Here is a 15,659-nt window from a genome sequence, read left to right as displayed (position 1 = left end):
ACACAGCAAATAAAAATGAATCACAAAGCTGAGTGGCTAATAGGAGAAAGAAAATTAAGTTATTCGATATTTCGATCTTTTAGAAATATGATTGCGCTGAGACGTTAACCTCATTTACAGAAATTGCGAACATATCTAATGAAGATTGGTATTTAAATGTCATTTTTAAATCCTTTAATGTAAAATTACGCACTCGACTGTAAATTACGATGAGCTATCGTTAATTAACTCAGTCTTTAATTACATGCATATGAAGAATGATTATATACTTGTCATAATTTGTTACCCCTAATTTCAATTTGTAATTCTAAGATTCAAACGAAAGATTCTCTATGTTTTCATTTTTCTTACATTCAAAATGATGGTTTGACCTCTAAACCAGACATTAATTTAACAAATAAATTGAATTCAAGACTTTTTATGTTTTGCAAATATTAGTAAAAGCAGTTTTTGCAAGACAAAAAAATGTCACTTAGAATTACAGATAATTAATACAGATTTCTCTGTTAAATAATACTAAATTTAATTTACATGTAATTAATATTACATTTTTAAATATCTTTCTGATAAGCTTTCTTTCCTGTACAGAAAAACTTCCTAAATTCAGTTAATAATGAGATTTTAAAGAAATGTCGTATATTTTTATTATGCAGTCAATAGAGCTTTCCCCCAATTAGATAAACCATATATATAACTAATCCGTAATTAATTGGATGCTATAATGTCAACTATTGCAAAAACCTTCAAAAAAATTTTTTTTATTTATCTGCATGTATTTACTGAAACTGAAATGTTTGCAAGCGTTTTATTTAAAATAAAAGAATATGACCAACTCTCTAAGGGAAGTATGCAAAAACATAATATTTACATGAAAAGAGTTTACTTCTGAATAAAAAAAGAATCATTATATTTTACCTAAATGAGTTTCTTAAAATAAAATATGTTATTATGCCTTTTCATTTGGAAAGGACGTAGACTTATTAATACGGAAAGCAATAAAATGGATTTAAAAAAGAAGATCTGCAACAATAGTTTATAAGAAATGGCCGGAAAATTTCAGTCATACCCCTGAGAAGCCAAATGATTATTTCAAAAAAACTAAAAACGTTTGAGTAATTGAATTTATTATTATTAATTAATTAATTATTATTAAATAAATTCCAGCTGAAAACAATATTATGCAGAAGTTCCTAAGATTCAACGGAAAATTTCTTTAAAAATTAAATTAATTTTACTTTTAATTTTCAAATTTATTATGTGTTTGTGAGGGGATCTACGGATTCAAACCTCACCAGTACACCTCGGATTTGTATCTCATCAGTGATTATCCACTTGCTTTCCAAATGTAACCTTTTTCATATGTTAATACCTGTATATTAGCTATAACCGCCTATATAAGAGCCAGTATTTACAATAGTCTTGAGTGCCAATTCCTCATGTCGACATGTAATAAAAGTATTTGCTTTAAGCTTTAAAGTAGTTAGCTTTATCTATCATCTCCCCTACCACATATTATTTTTTAAACTTAATAGATAATTTATATAATTTTATGCTTATCCATTGCATTCATTTCAATTTTGTTTTGTATTTGTTCTTATAATTGCTATATTTACTCCTATTATAGTATTTTGTACTTTGGACCATTTTTTATATACAATGCTGTAAAATAGAATCTAACTAGCGAGAGTCACCTTCCCGAAATTCTAAGTGTATTTGTGTATCATTAAAAAGTAGTTTCGAGTGAACCTGTTCGGGTGCTATCTTTAGGGAATAATAACTGGGATGCGGTTAATACACAAGCACAAGAAAAACGAAAGTGTATTTTTGACAGTTTAAAATCAAAATCTGACACAAAACTACAATTGTAGTCACAAAATCCCGTACCAAATTTCTCATATTTAAGTCACTACGTTTACATGCCTGTGAAACCACAGGCCGACGGTCGGTCAACCCGTTGACGGATTTGGTTACAAGACTGATTAGGTATCAACACTTTAGAAGTTAAATCTATGCCACAAATTTTATATATCTGTAGTTAACTTATATTCAAACAGCCGGAAAGGCAGAATTTCTCTGAATGGATTTCGCTCAAAATTTGCTAGAAATCTACAAATTTGGAGTTAAAGCTATGTACGAATTTTTTTCCATCTAACTCAAAACGCTTTTGAGTCATTACGTTCATAGTCAGACATAATTTTAAAAAAAAGTTTTTCGGACTGAAGGAAGTCTGAAACATTGAGATTCGTCAAAATTCTCGAGTTCGAATTTTTTTGAAATTACAATACTCCGTATACGAAAAATGTTAAAATGAGATTAAGACTAAAAGAAAAGAAGGTTGTTTTAACATGGTTAAACTAATTCACTTCATGCAATGGCGCCTGTAGCATAGTATAAATATTTCGCCCACATCCCTTATCAATGTTTTCCAAGGAAAATGACATCTTAAGCATCTCTACGTAGCTACGCCGAAGTCACTACATCACGAATTGCGAAAATAAAAATTTGGGGCATAAGGAAAAAAATGCGATCCACTTTCTTTTATCATAAACCTAAATTTTTAAGTTTCAATTTGTATTTTCAAATGTTAATAATGTTAATAATTTTAAATTAATAACGTTACACAACTGAAGTAAACCTTAATATTTTTCTGAATTTCAAATTTTTAAACCGAAAATGAAAATAAGTCGAATGAAAAGATTCGAAATTGAATTAAATTCATGACTTAACTCTCTTTCTCTCTGTGTGTGACTCTGTTACGCTCTAGATAGAATTACAATGCAACTCAGGAAGATAAAGCAAAGAATTCCTTCGATGTAATCGTTCATTTTACGTAAATCCAACGTTTTTGTTATCAAATCCTTCAATTCAAAATCCTTTAGAAAATAACCGAAATCTTTTTAGCTTTTGTATTCTCTCTCAGATAACACTTGAAGATGGTATGTTTAAAGTAAGAGAGAATGTTATTCGGAATCCAAACTAAATAAATAATGATTTTTCCTATGTGAAAGTTTCAAAGTATCTTTTGCCCACGGTTATTTATTTATGAAGTGGTTTTTGAATTTATGCGTTGTGGTTTATTTCAGGAGAGTCGTTGGTTTTGTTTACTTTATAAATTTCTGAATAAAAGTTTCACCAATTCTTCAATTTTCTTTTATTGTACCAATGCACTGAATGCTACAAAACTCATATCTTCTCTTATCATAAAATAATAAAATATTTTGAATTATAAAAAGGATGGGATACCTCAAATGCCATAATGAATCAAAGTTGATTTTTTTTCAATTATAATAAGATATTCAGGAAGTTTCTAAACTCATGTCGTATTTCAAAAGAAAATGACCTAAATAATTTATTAGTTTTATTTTGTTGTTATATTTCACTGAAAGAATAAAAGATACTAGAAATATGTTATCTTAAATGATGACTAGTTACATTTTCCTTATTTTATAGCAATATAGCTTTATGCATTTTGAAATTAGTCGGAGTTTATTTGAAACATTATTTTACGGAAATTCTCCCTTTTTTCTAAAAGAGATGTTGACTGTTTGATTTATGTTAACTTTGCTTATAAAGGTATATATTCTTTTTAACTGCAATAGCATCAGTGAATACGGTGTATCTTTGATGGTATATCTGCCAGGTTCGCAAAATGATGCGATGTTAAACTAGATGCCTGTAACGATTGAACGAATTCACTGTTTTGCTTAGTGCATTTTTAATAGAAGCTGATAAATCCTTACATAATCACAACATAAATTACAATGAAAGTACGGATATATATGTATATATACAGGGGGACTATAAAAAAAACTTACATGCGTAACGCTTCCAATTTTTTACGTACACGTTTAACACGTACCGTTCCAACCCTCATTAGGGTTTTGGCATGCACCGGATATTTTGGGGTGGGAAATAGAGGGCGTTGCCTTTCGAAAATTTCCAGTTTCTGTACCTGTAACCTTGGACACCACTGTGTTGCCATTCAAAGAATCCTTTATTTTTATATATATATATATATATATATATATATATAGAGAGAGAGAGAGAGAGAGAGAGAGAGAGAGAAATGTTTAGGAATAAAAATCCATATTTCTTAAAACTTCGTAAAAGGCCATTTTGGGACAATTTATTTAACTCATTATTATTAATCTGCAGTTAAATAAAAACTTCAGTTTGAGTCTTCAGTTCTATTCATAATGTTAATTATAGCGTTTTCTGTAAAATACTGTAACATAGTCAGATTCATGAGAGAATCTCATCAGCTATTCATTAGTGGATACACACTTTCTTGTCTAGCAATAATCGGCAGTGAATTACAAATTTAGAAGATGATCTCCATTTCTCCTTATAATATTTCTCAATTACTATATTGTCCTGGCAAATTCCTTCTCGGGTTCATGCTGAATAATTTACAGGAAAGCTATATCAGTGGAAACTGAGGATATGCAATTTGGACAATAATTTTCAATCCACTGACTCATACATCTTCTCTTGGAAATTATCAGCCCTGTTATTTCCTAGTAAGAAAATTGAAGTATTTCTACTTATCCCTCCTTTTCTCTGTATATCTTTGAAATGTGTTATCCTGAATTATTTTATTGTTTTCAGATTGTTTGATCTTGGGAATTTTAGAATTTATTTCTTGAATTTCGTTACATTCATTATATTTAAGAATTTCAAATAGCATATAATGTAATAATATTCTTATCGATTATATTTACATGAATAATAGTATAACAGGCAAAAGAAAAATTAATGTAATGGTTGTTACAAGACATTTTTCTGATCTGATGTGACAAATAATCTACAAAATAAACCGTTCCTCTTTCTGTCTATGCCTGATTATTAAATAAATAAATAAATTGGTATATTTGTAATCTTACTCAAATAGTTACTAAGTCACATGATTTACATTGTTCTGATATTATATATGGTTAACATTTTGTTTCATGCTCAAGGTGTTTTCAGCTTGGAGTATAAATGTCAACCGATCCGAGAAAGACACATTGACAATGTACAGAAGCAAATAATTTATTCCATTGCATAGTTTCATTTGTTTTTATAATATTATGTAATATTATTAGTTTAATATACAATTTTTTAACTTTTAAATTGGAAGTGTTTAAACTTCCTTTCGTACTTAGTGTATAATTACTCAATTTCCAATGCAAGCTGGAATATTTGAAGCTTTTCCTGCAAAATTTAACTTTGTTTTATGAAGTTACTTGCGATACAAAAAGAATCCAAATAAACAATATTAGTTTAAAGCCCTTTTAAATACTAAAACATGGTTTCCTTTGATTTTTATCAGCTTTTCTTTTCATTCTGTGAAATCAAACAGAATATGAAAAATTTAAGTATGCAACAAAAAAAGGGAATAAGAACTAATGTAAATAAAAACTAAATTGTATAATTATATGATAGCATTACATTACATCATTCTGGGTTATTTACAGAATATTTCGTGGAAATAACATCTATTTGAGTGAATAAGTTGAATATTAAATCAATGTGGATGACCACAGTATTGAAGAGGAATACGAAGAATTGGTATAAATTCATCACTTAGCTGTCAGGGTTGCGGTAGTTTAATAATGAAACGCTGGCTTGTCAGATTATATTGAATGCACGGATGTAAATATTTATCAATTTATTATTTTTTTTTCGCTGAAAAAAGCATGTTAAGAATGTAAGTAGCTCAAATAAAAATTCTAATATATTTGTTGGAATTGTTCTATTGGTCATGCCAACGTCCTAGACTAAATTTTATGTCACATATCCTAAGATCACATATATCCTGACCCCAATCTGCAAACTTCATCTTAAAAGTATTTGAGTCACGCATATTCAACACGCATAAAGAATTTTCAGTAGTAATTCAATTCAAACTGGGATATTCCGATCTCGAACCTGAAACTTCCGCCAGAATACAATGGTTCAATAGTTATATTAGTTCAGTTAAAACGATATCTTACAAGAAAGTTTTTTTGACTTCCCTAATTAAGAAATTTTGGTAATAGAAACAATGTTTTATTCTTAGGAAGTTATAAAAATGCAAGCACACAGTGATAGGAAGTAAACAATTTTCTGTTAATATAATAAAGAAATTTCTATGTAAATTTTAGCGCCGATAGCATAAAATCTAAAATCCCATGTGCTCAAAAAATTATCGATTCCATTCTATGTCGGAAGTCAACAAGTAGTATCAAACCGGAAAAGTTTTAAAAACACGATGTAAAAATCATGATAATGGACTTTTGTTTGCTTTTATCCGCTTTATCACGCAAAGTTTCATTTAACCTTATCTGTGCGATTCCATTAGGTGATAATAAGTTTCACAAAAGAAGTCATTGTAACTTCATAGTCATTCAAAAGATGCATTGTATCATGTTTAACATCTTTCAAGAGAATAAAGGATTTGAAAAAGTTAAATTAAATAAATTAGTTTGTAATAACATGTATTAAACTTTCTATGCTACAAGGCTGATCTTTATTGTTTTTCTTAGTTATCAAAGCAAATCTTTCATTATAAGGAGATTTTCAAAATTTTAATCTATCAGTCAATTTTTTTTTTAAAAAAAAAACGTTACATTCTTTCAGGGTTTAAAATAAATATTTTAAAAGGTAAAATTCAACAAATGCATACAGTTATATTTTAAAAAGATTATCACTTTTCTGCAATTTTACACTTAAATGAAAATGGATTCTAGAAACTCGAGTTTTGATAAATACTAAATTAAATATTCAGTTGTGAGAACTAACTCATTTATTTACAAATTCTTAAATGGTCATGAAAGCAACAATGAACAAATATTTTTCAGGACTGTTTTAATATCCTTATTAATAATTTATTAATTAATTAAAATTAATAAAAATTCCCCTTTTTAAATCCTTTTTATGCATTGTAAAAAGATTTAATATCAACGCGAAATTTCGTAATAAATTACGTCTTTGCTTAAATTAATTTACTGTAAAAAAGATTATTCCTCATTGAATTATATGAAGATCGTTGCTTTCGTATTTAGTTCAAAGATAAATTATTTCCGTATAAATTAGAAGAGTCACTAAAATTTTTATTGTAAACGCTTTTCTATTTTATGCGATGAAAAATGACTTTTTCCTAAATTATACCATTTATGAAACAATATATTCTCTAAGCGTTTTGGGCAAAAAAACTCTTCTCGACAATCTTTGAAGTATTAAACTTCATCTCAAACTACCGGAAAACACTCATTTTTACGGTCTAGAAAATGCTTCTAATAATCCTTTTGCTATACACCACTTTTTTCTTTATTGATTCTTCGCAGAATTCCTTTGAAACTTTCCTTTTCTGTGGCAAAAGAAGATTACATCACTTTTCTTCGATTCATTTATTTTGTGCGTTGACTGGGTTTTGCCATGATTCATGGTTTATATCATGGAAAAGCACAGTTAACATAAAAAAGAAGAAATGATATTAAAAAAATCACTTTTTTCGACGTTCTCGATAGCATTTAATAGAAAATTTAATATTCCTGTCTATAAGAGTTTTAAATATTTCTGGTATAAGTTTAGTTTGTCATACAATAACAATTTATTAAAGAAAATTGACGAAACATTTTAGACAGTGATAAATTGACTGCTCAAAAGAAAAAGCATATTTTTATAAAATATGCATATTTAAAAAAAAATAGTTTAATTCATTTTTATACATTGTTTCATTACGAGAGGTTTCTGAATTTTCAATGGATAAGGTATCATTTTCTATATATTCTTTCGTCTGGAATATTTACTCCGATCATGGTGGCCTGGTGTAGGAATTACTGCTTTGGGGTCGAAAAATTGCGGATTCGAGACCATTTCTACCTAATATCCACCATTTATGTGCCAAAAATGTTGAATCTCGCATTTGTTTAATCTCTCGCTAGTATTCAAACGTATCTTGGTTAATGTGGAGTGGAAATTCAGGAGATATCGGCTTAGGTTTTGTCTTCATTATTGACCATGACTCAAAGTTGCGAGGCTCATCTCAAATCAGCTCAATCAGTTTAATTATACTAACATTTCGCTTTAAAGCAACACTAAGACTATTTTGGGACGGACTTCGTAATTTCGAACCACGATCAGATGACTAGGAAGACACGTGAGTTGAGGCGTCCCTCTCTAAGCTTCTGCACCTCAAAGTTGAGGAACATTTGGCACCGACAGGATTTAACGTTCTCCATATTTGCTCATTCATTGATTTTTTTTTGGTGGAATAGGGTTTCGAATCTGGGACCCTTCATTCCCGAGACTTCACCACCAGGCCACTGCGCTTTCCAAATTAACTCAAAACGAGATATTTAAGCTCGTTACAACTAAATTAAATATAACCGAACGTAAATAACTAGTCCGGTCCATTTATTGGGTTTTATAACGACTCTTATCGATTACTTAGTAAAATAAAATCATCGTTTTTTCTAATTTTTATAATGGAGTTCATCTTGCTGAATCAAAAATTCTTTCATATAATATGCATTCAAAGACGTAAAAGGTTTAAGACATAAAAGGCAGACTTAAATGAATATGATAAAAGAATGTATGTATTTGAAATCTGAATATTATAATGATCTGTAAAATTCCTTTTCAGTTTTAAATAATTAAGGTTGTTTACTTATTGCTTCAAAGTCGATGAAAATAACTTATTTATCTACTTTCCCCTATTTAACTTTTGAAAACAAAGCATAATGGTACATTTGTAAGAACATTGTTTTGCTTATTGAATATGGTCAAATGCAGAATTTTTATCTGAAGCTCTATTATCCAAAGTCATTTCAGCTATTTATAAAAATTCTTTACATGTGGTCATTTCAATATTTTGGTTGTTTTTATTTTTCATTTAATTAATTTCATTTAAGAATTTTTCAATGTGTAATTTTTCTTACTAAATTTAAAAAGATGTAGGTTCCAAAACGATAATGCGATTAGATTACACAAGTGAAAGCATTTTGAAACTGCATGGTAAAAATAAACGAGTCTTTTGGTAATCAGGGCATTCAAAATCAATTGAAAAATCTCCGTGTAAGAGATATTTGAAGTTCCATTTTCTAAATTTAACATTTCTTTAATGAGCTGTTTAAAGAGGGAAATGTTATTGCGTATAATTTTTTACTGCGGTATAGAGAATTATTATTTCTGGGTGGTGTATTTAATGAAGATTCTATTTTTTTTTTCAAAAGAAATTAGAGATCGTTTAATTTCATTTTCTTTCCCTCTAATTAATGATTTCAATACTTCTAAAGATTCAATACTCATTAGATATCAAAAGTATACCTAGAAATTGCTGCAGATAAAATAACTACCTATGAATTAAGAATCAGTTTTTCGCTTCATATTTTCTTTTTCACTAACTTATATTGAACATATTTAGTTGCATTACATCCGACTGAAATTTTATTTAAACAGATTCAATATAAACGATTTTACGGGCTTACTTTTATCAGTGAACTAAATATTAAATTTTCCCCAATTATTTCTGCTTTTCAGCTTAATTCATTATTATGCTTTTAATTCATTATTATAAATATTAAAGAATCTTGAGATTTTTTTTCTAAAATTCACTGTAAGGGGAGGTCTTTTTTACGAAATCAAAACTAAATTAATCGATTTATGGTGAATTAATTATGTTGTAAAATATTTAAATAGTCTACTGCCTTCGCAATAGTCTTTATGCAAACGAGAATATAGTGAAAGTTTTATACTTGCGAAACATCTGGAGTCTAATATATTTCAGTTTTGATTGTGAAATGGTAATATCTAGCTATGCGACGTTTCCGACAAGGCAATATGGGTGTTGGTGAAATACGTATTCTTTGCATCCTTTCTTTGAAAATGTGGCAATATATCTGAAATGCAAGTTACTATAAAGCTAGGGGAAATATTAAAACCCAGAGAGATTTGTTTTCACCAAAACTTACTCATATTTTCTCCAGTTAAGATCTTATCCCTTTCTCCGCATAAAATTGTGAGCCTTTGGCAACGCTGCGAATACTAGAATGGCATTGGCCAATATTAGTTAGGAACTATGTAGAATTTTTACTGAATGTAGCATTTTTACTCTCTCTGGCGAGCGAATATGAATTCTGGGTGCCTTTTTTTTTGTCGACCGATTGTAACCAAAATTTAACAAGAAATTATAGTTGTAGTCACATGTTGACATACCGAATTTTAGGGATTTAAATAATTGAGTTAATGAATTATAGCATTTACAAGTATGCGAATTACAGGTCAACAGTGGGACAACCGTTTGACGGATTTGACTCAATTTGATAAATATCTATAATTTAGATGATAAAATTTGGTTTAGCAACTTAATTCTTTGCATTTTGTAGTTGTCGAGTTCATTTGTACTCGAATAGCCAGGCAGCCAAACTTTGAATGGATTTCGTTCAGAATTTGATAGAATTCTAGAAATTTGTCTTACGCCCATGCACCAAATTAAACTCAAAACGTTTTTGAGTTATCATGTTCACAGACAGGCAGGCAGACAGATATAATGCCAATTTTGCGTTTATTCCTGGGAGGTCAGAAACCTGGAGATTCATAAAAATCCCGAGTTCGAATTTTTTGACGATTATAATACTTTCTCTATATTTTGAATACGAGTAAGTAAAAGAGTACATTATCTGCAAGTAAGGTTTTATTTTTATTATAATTTCATGGTCAAAATAAAAATAATTTTCTGTCGTACCTTTTTTAATTTTTAGTATCATATATATAACAATACTTTAAATACGTTTCATGACAAATATATCTTCGGGGCTATTTTTATATTTCAAATTGATATATATAAACTCCACTGGATCGTAATTATCTTTTTTGAAATATCTTTTCTCGGGAACAAAAGTGTATATGTTTATTGGCAATGTTTGAAATGCCGGCATTCTATAGAATACTCAGGCATATTTAGGCAAAGTATGACATAAAGGTTACAATAATATAATAATTATTATTTAAACAGTTTAGTAGGTAAGAAACTAAGGGTACACAAAACCCCATTTTCATCGTCAGAAGATATAAAATTTTTAAAGGTACTTTGTGCATATGCATCACTGATTCTCTTAAAACATGCATGACAGGCAGCAGAAAGGGAAAAAGCAAAATTTATTCGGTAAGCATGTCATTATCATGTTGGTTTGATCCACCCCAGAATATAACTTTATCCATGTTTTTTTATCCATGTTTAATAACATTATCCATGTTTAAATAAGTTATTTTTCTTGGAGACGGATTTCAAACTTTGTCATCTTGATATTTAACATTCCATAGAATTCCTTCGAAATGTATGAAATATTTAATCGCTTCATTCATTGCTGGCCAGTTCTCAGTATTCTGTAAAATGCCTAAGTATTTTTTAGAAGTCCGGTTTTCATATATTAACGGGAACACATACAAAGCAATGGGATAAGAAACTGAAGCAATAGTACAAATAATTAAATGATTCGCTAGAGACGAAGATTATTTTAATTTGGCTACTTTATATTAATTTCTGTGAGGTAGCTTTAATGAAATATCTCTCGAATCGTAACAATCATAATAAGAGAAACATATTGGCTAAGCTACTAATATATCAAATCAACCTATCAACAGTAGGCTTAAAATTCTTTTGTTCATAACAGCTGAACTGAGATTTACGAAAAAAAAATGAAATTTTTCTTTATATTTATTTATTTATTTAACTTATTTTCTCCAGGAACAATTCAAGAATGTTCTTCTTTGCTCTTCTAAATGTTACTGAAATATATATTTTGATGCATATTTGTAACAGTTTCTTCTGCCTATACAAAGCCTTAGTGGTTGAGGGATTGCAGATTCGAGGGCCCAATTCCACCCAAACCAGATATTGTGTTTGTAGTCCTAATGTAAACTAAATTTACACTCATGAATTAAAGCCGTTACGTTAATGCGAGAAAATCTGAAGAATAAAGTGCGACTCGCTTATCGTCATTATCTAATCAAGATTGAAAATTCCATTCTAAAAGGACTTAGTATAATTTCAAAGATGGACGTTATTCTAAAATAATCTAAAACTGAATTTCAATAAACTTCATTGCTTTTGTAAAAATATTTCTTACACTCTGTAGCTATTATTTAACTGCCGAGAACAAGGAACTTCAAAATAATGTGTCACTTAGAACGACGCCAGAGATAATCCTCTAAAGTACAAAAGATTAAATAATTTGGCCAAAATATATATTCTCAAAGTCCTCGAAATCTCAAATTTCGACTACCTTAGCTCATTTAGAGAGTTACTGACTGACTGACTGACTTAAGAGCACCAATTCCTGAGAAGAATTGTCACAATTTAGACAATCTAAACGCGTTTCAGACTTTCTTAGTCCTGATTCAAAACATTCTACAAAACTCATCAATATTTTCTCTCCAAATAGCAAGCGATATCAGAAACGATCGAATCTTTAATTTCAGAAAGAGGTTAAAACTGACATCCATTTGAGTAAAAACCGAGCCTCGGCTGAAAATAGCAGAGTGCAAATAGAAAGTACAATTCAAACACGAAATATGTTTTTCTCTATTCATGCAAAGATCTATCGGACATTTCTCTTCCAAAGTAAATGCTGCCGAAAGAAATGAAATTCGATTAGAGTCCAACAAATCTTTCGAACTTTTTTTTTCTCCCAAGATTACTCGCATTTCGTGACATTTCCAGAAGATAAGTTGCCGGATTGCTTCAAGACATCCTCAAACAGGATAAATAAGCGATTCCGTGGTCATACCTACTGTTGCTTTCGTCTTTTGGAAACCAGCCAAAGAAATAAACTAAAACAATGGTACAAAATGCTTTGTTTCGTAGATGGGAAGTAACAGACAGGAAAGCAAAAAAAAAAAAAAAAAAGGATAGAAAAATGGAAGAAAATGTGTAATTACGTTGCTATCAGAGCTTTGAAGTCCCTTTTAGACACTTGCTCAGACAGGCCTAATAGAATTAAGTAACAAACAGAATAGAAATCTTCATCATAGAGGACTTTCGAAAAGCTGGTTAGAGAAATGCTTTTCTTAATTTTGTTTAGTTATTCGGGGAAAAAATTTGTCAAATCAAAGAAATAATTAAATTTTACGTGGGAATGTAAAAAATAATAATTTGTTTTCTGTAAAAATTGCAAATTTATATCGTTTCTTTTCCTCAAATTCTGCTCTTTGATTTATATCTTGATACATTGTGTCGAAATGATTGTCAAAAGGTAAGCTCTGTAAGGAAATAACTCATAAACTCATAGAAAATTGAAGTACTTTATTACAAATGATCTTTGAAATATTATTGTATTTTATTTTAATGTGTGCTATAAGTTTGAATTTAAATTGCATTTTATAAAAAAAGTGTAGAAAATTACTACCAAAAGGTGGTTATTTCCTTTTTTTCTGTTTCTTTTTCTCTAGCTTGAAGCCTGGATTTGAATGTTATTGAGTATGAGTATAACATAAAATTACAGAAAATATTTCTTTCTTATTTTTCTGATAATAAATTGAAAACTCTGTAAGATAATTTAACTGAATCGGGTCTTAACGTTTAGAGTGACGTTTTGGTTAACAAATATTATATCGTAAGTACATTAGATAATAATTTATAAAGATTAATTCAATCAAATTCCTCTATTACATTAAAATCTTTAAATTTACTAACAAGACATAAAAAGTTACTTCGATAAGATTTTCATTAATGAGCTCTAAATCGTATTTTAACCAATTTACGTATATTGTTTAAACTAGTAGAATGCATTAATACCAATACTTTTATTTGCAAAATAAACTGTCGAAAGTCATATAAACAAGGACCTTTTTCTTGTGCTTACTAAAAGTTATTGATTACTGAAGAGATTAATAGTAACTGTAGATAGAGATTCAAAAATTACGTCTGGTATGAAGCCATGATGGCGTGTTATTCCAAGAATTATCAAATAATGATTCGAGAACTAAAAACTACTGTTTGGTTACATACATATGAATTCAAAACAGTATTGAAAATGTACATCAAACTATTATAGTTTCATTCATAAAGTTTTTTAGTGATATTTTTTCTATAAAAGCAAGAAAAAATATCCAGAACATACAAAGACTATTCTCAAAGCCATGCCTCAGGTGTTTAAAGGTTTTCGCAGCATACAGCAACTTTCATCTTTGTAAAAGTATAGAAAACGGGGTTCATTGACTAAGACAATCTCTTTCCACTCAGAAGAGATCCACTGCTAGTTTTGTCTTGCAAATAGCCTAATCTGCCGCTGCCGCTAAGTCATTAGATGCTCCATTGTAAAGCGTATTTCGGTTCGATCGTACCAACATAGCCACCTTCCGCCTATACGTATTGTGTCTCGTGGTGCTGCAATTTCGGTGTACGCAATTTTCATATCTCTAATTAAATATGATATTATTTTGCAACTTTCTACGTTCTTTAATAAAGGCAGCACTCGAATAGTTCATAAATTGTCCAATTTTGGAAATTTTCCCTCCTTTGCTCTTAAACCAATAATCATCCTTTTTTCTAAATCTGACAAATCACTACGATTCCTTAGGATAACGATCGGTGTAATGTTTCGAGAATCCACAACATACATTATGTGCCTACAGCATCTACTACTGATAACATGCGCCTTCGGGCATTAGCAATGTTGTGCTGACACGAAAGTAAAAGGTGATCATATTAATGGGACTCGATTGTGTATAATCAAAGAAAGTATTTCCATAAATTTTCTTCGATTTTTTATTTTTTTATTTAGCATTTAAGTTATTCGCATCGAAAGACTAACTAGGGTATAAAAAAACTTTTAATGTAAAGTTTCATATTCACTTTGATTCGAATTTAGTGTTTTATCCAGACAAGGGCGTTATTTGTCTGAAAGTTAGAAAAACGTGATTACTTTTTTTCCCGCAAATACGGAAATTGGGTTCATTCAAAATCTCTCTTGTCGTAACAAAATAATAAATCTACGCCGTGATGACGCAATACCAATAGGTTCTCGGTTACCATGACAACCAATAAAGTCTTCATTAAAAATAATACGTTCAAGGCGAGGTTTTCTCGTAAACTGCCTGATGTAATTTAGATGGCGAGATTAGTTCTCACTATGCAACAATGCTATTTAAGGCTAGCATTTACTTTTTCGAAACGTTTTAAGATGGGTATTTTAAGTACAGAAATTAAGCATATTGCAATCTTCATAATCCGTCAAAACCATTAGAAAAAATCGTATAATTAATGACTAAAACTTTCATAAAAGAGAGGCCCTTTATTTTATCTTAGATTTATCAGCCTATTATTAGAATATATATAAAATATTTTTAAACACATTCTTCTATTTTAACAATATGTGATACTAATATGTAAATATTCTACCTAGGTGGGGAATATATCCAGTTAATACTCAAAAATTTAAGTTAAACTTATCTCTGCTTTCAACAGTAAGTATTTTCATAGCAACCGTTATTGCGTTTCAAAAATAAATAATTCTAAAGGATCGCACAAAAATGTAATCTGCAATTAACCCTTTGGGTGTATATATATTTTACATTTGGAGCACAATTTTTTAGTAATTTAAAAGCAGTAGATTTTATTAAAAAAAATCATTTATTTCATATTATTTATGATACTGAGAGAACATAGAATATTTAGTATTACAATAAAAGAATGA

At 29.3% G+C, this 15,659-nt stretch overlaps 1 protein-coding gene across 2 annotated transcripts in view; it reads right to left on the bottom strand.

The window, feature by feature from the left end:
- LOC129960003 (synapsin-like) overlaps positions 1-15,659 on the bottom strand; it is a 415,673-nt gene that overhangs the window by 338,479 nt on the left and 61,535 nt on the right. The gene's annotated exons all lie outside the window — the stretch shown is intronic.

This window comes from Argiope bruennichi, chromosome X2 (assembly GCF_947563725.1).
Source record: "Argiope bruennichi chromosome X2, qqArgBrue1.1, whole genome shotgun sequence".
NCBI lineage: Eukaryota > Metazoa > Arthropoda > Arachnida > Araneae > Araneidae > Argiope > Argiope bruennichi.
The sequence above is the reverse complement of the archived record's forward strand: the minus strand, read 5'-3'. Positions and strand labels throughout refer to the sequence as shown.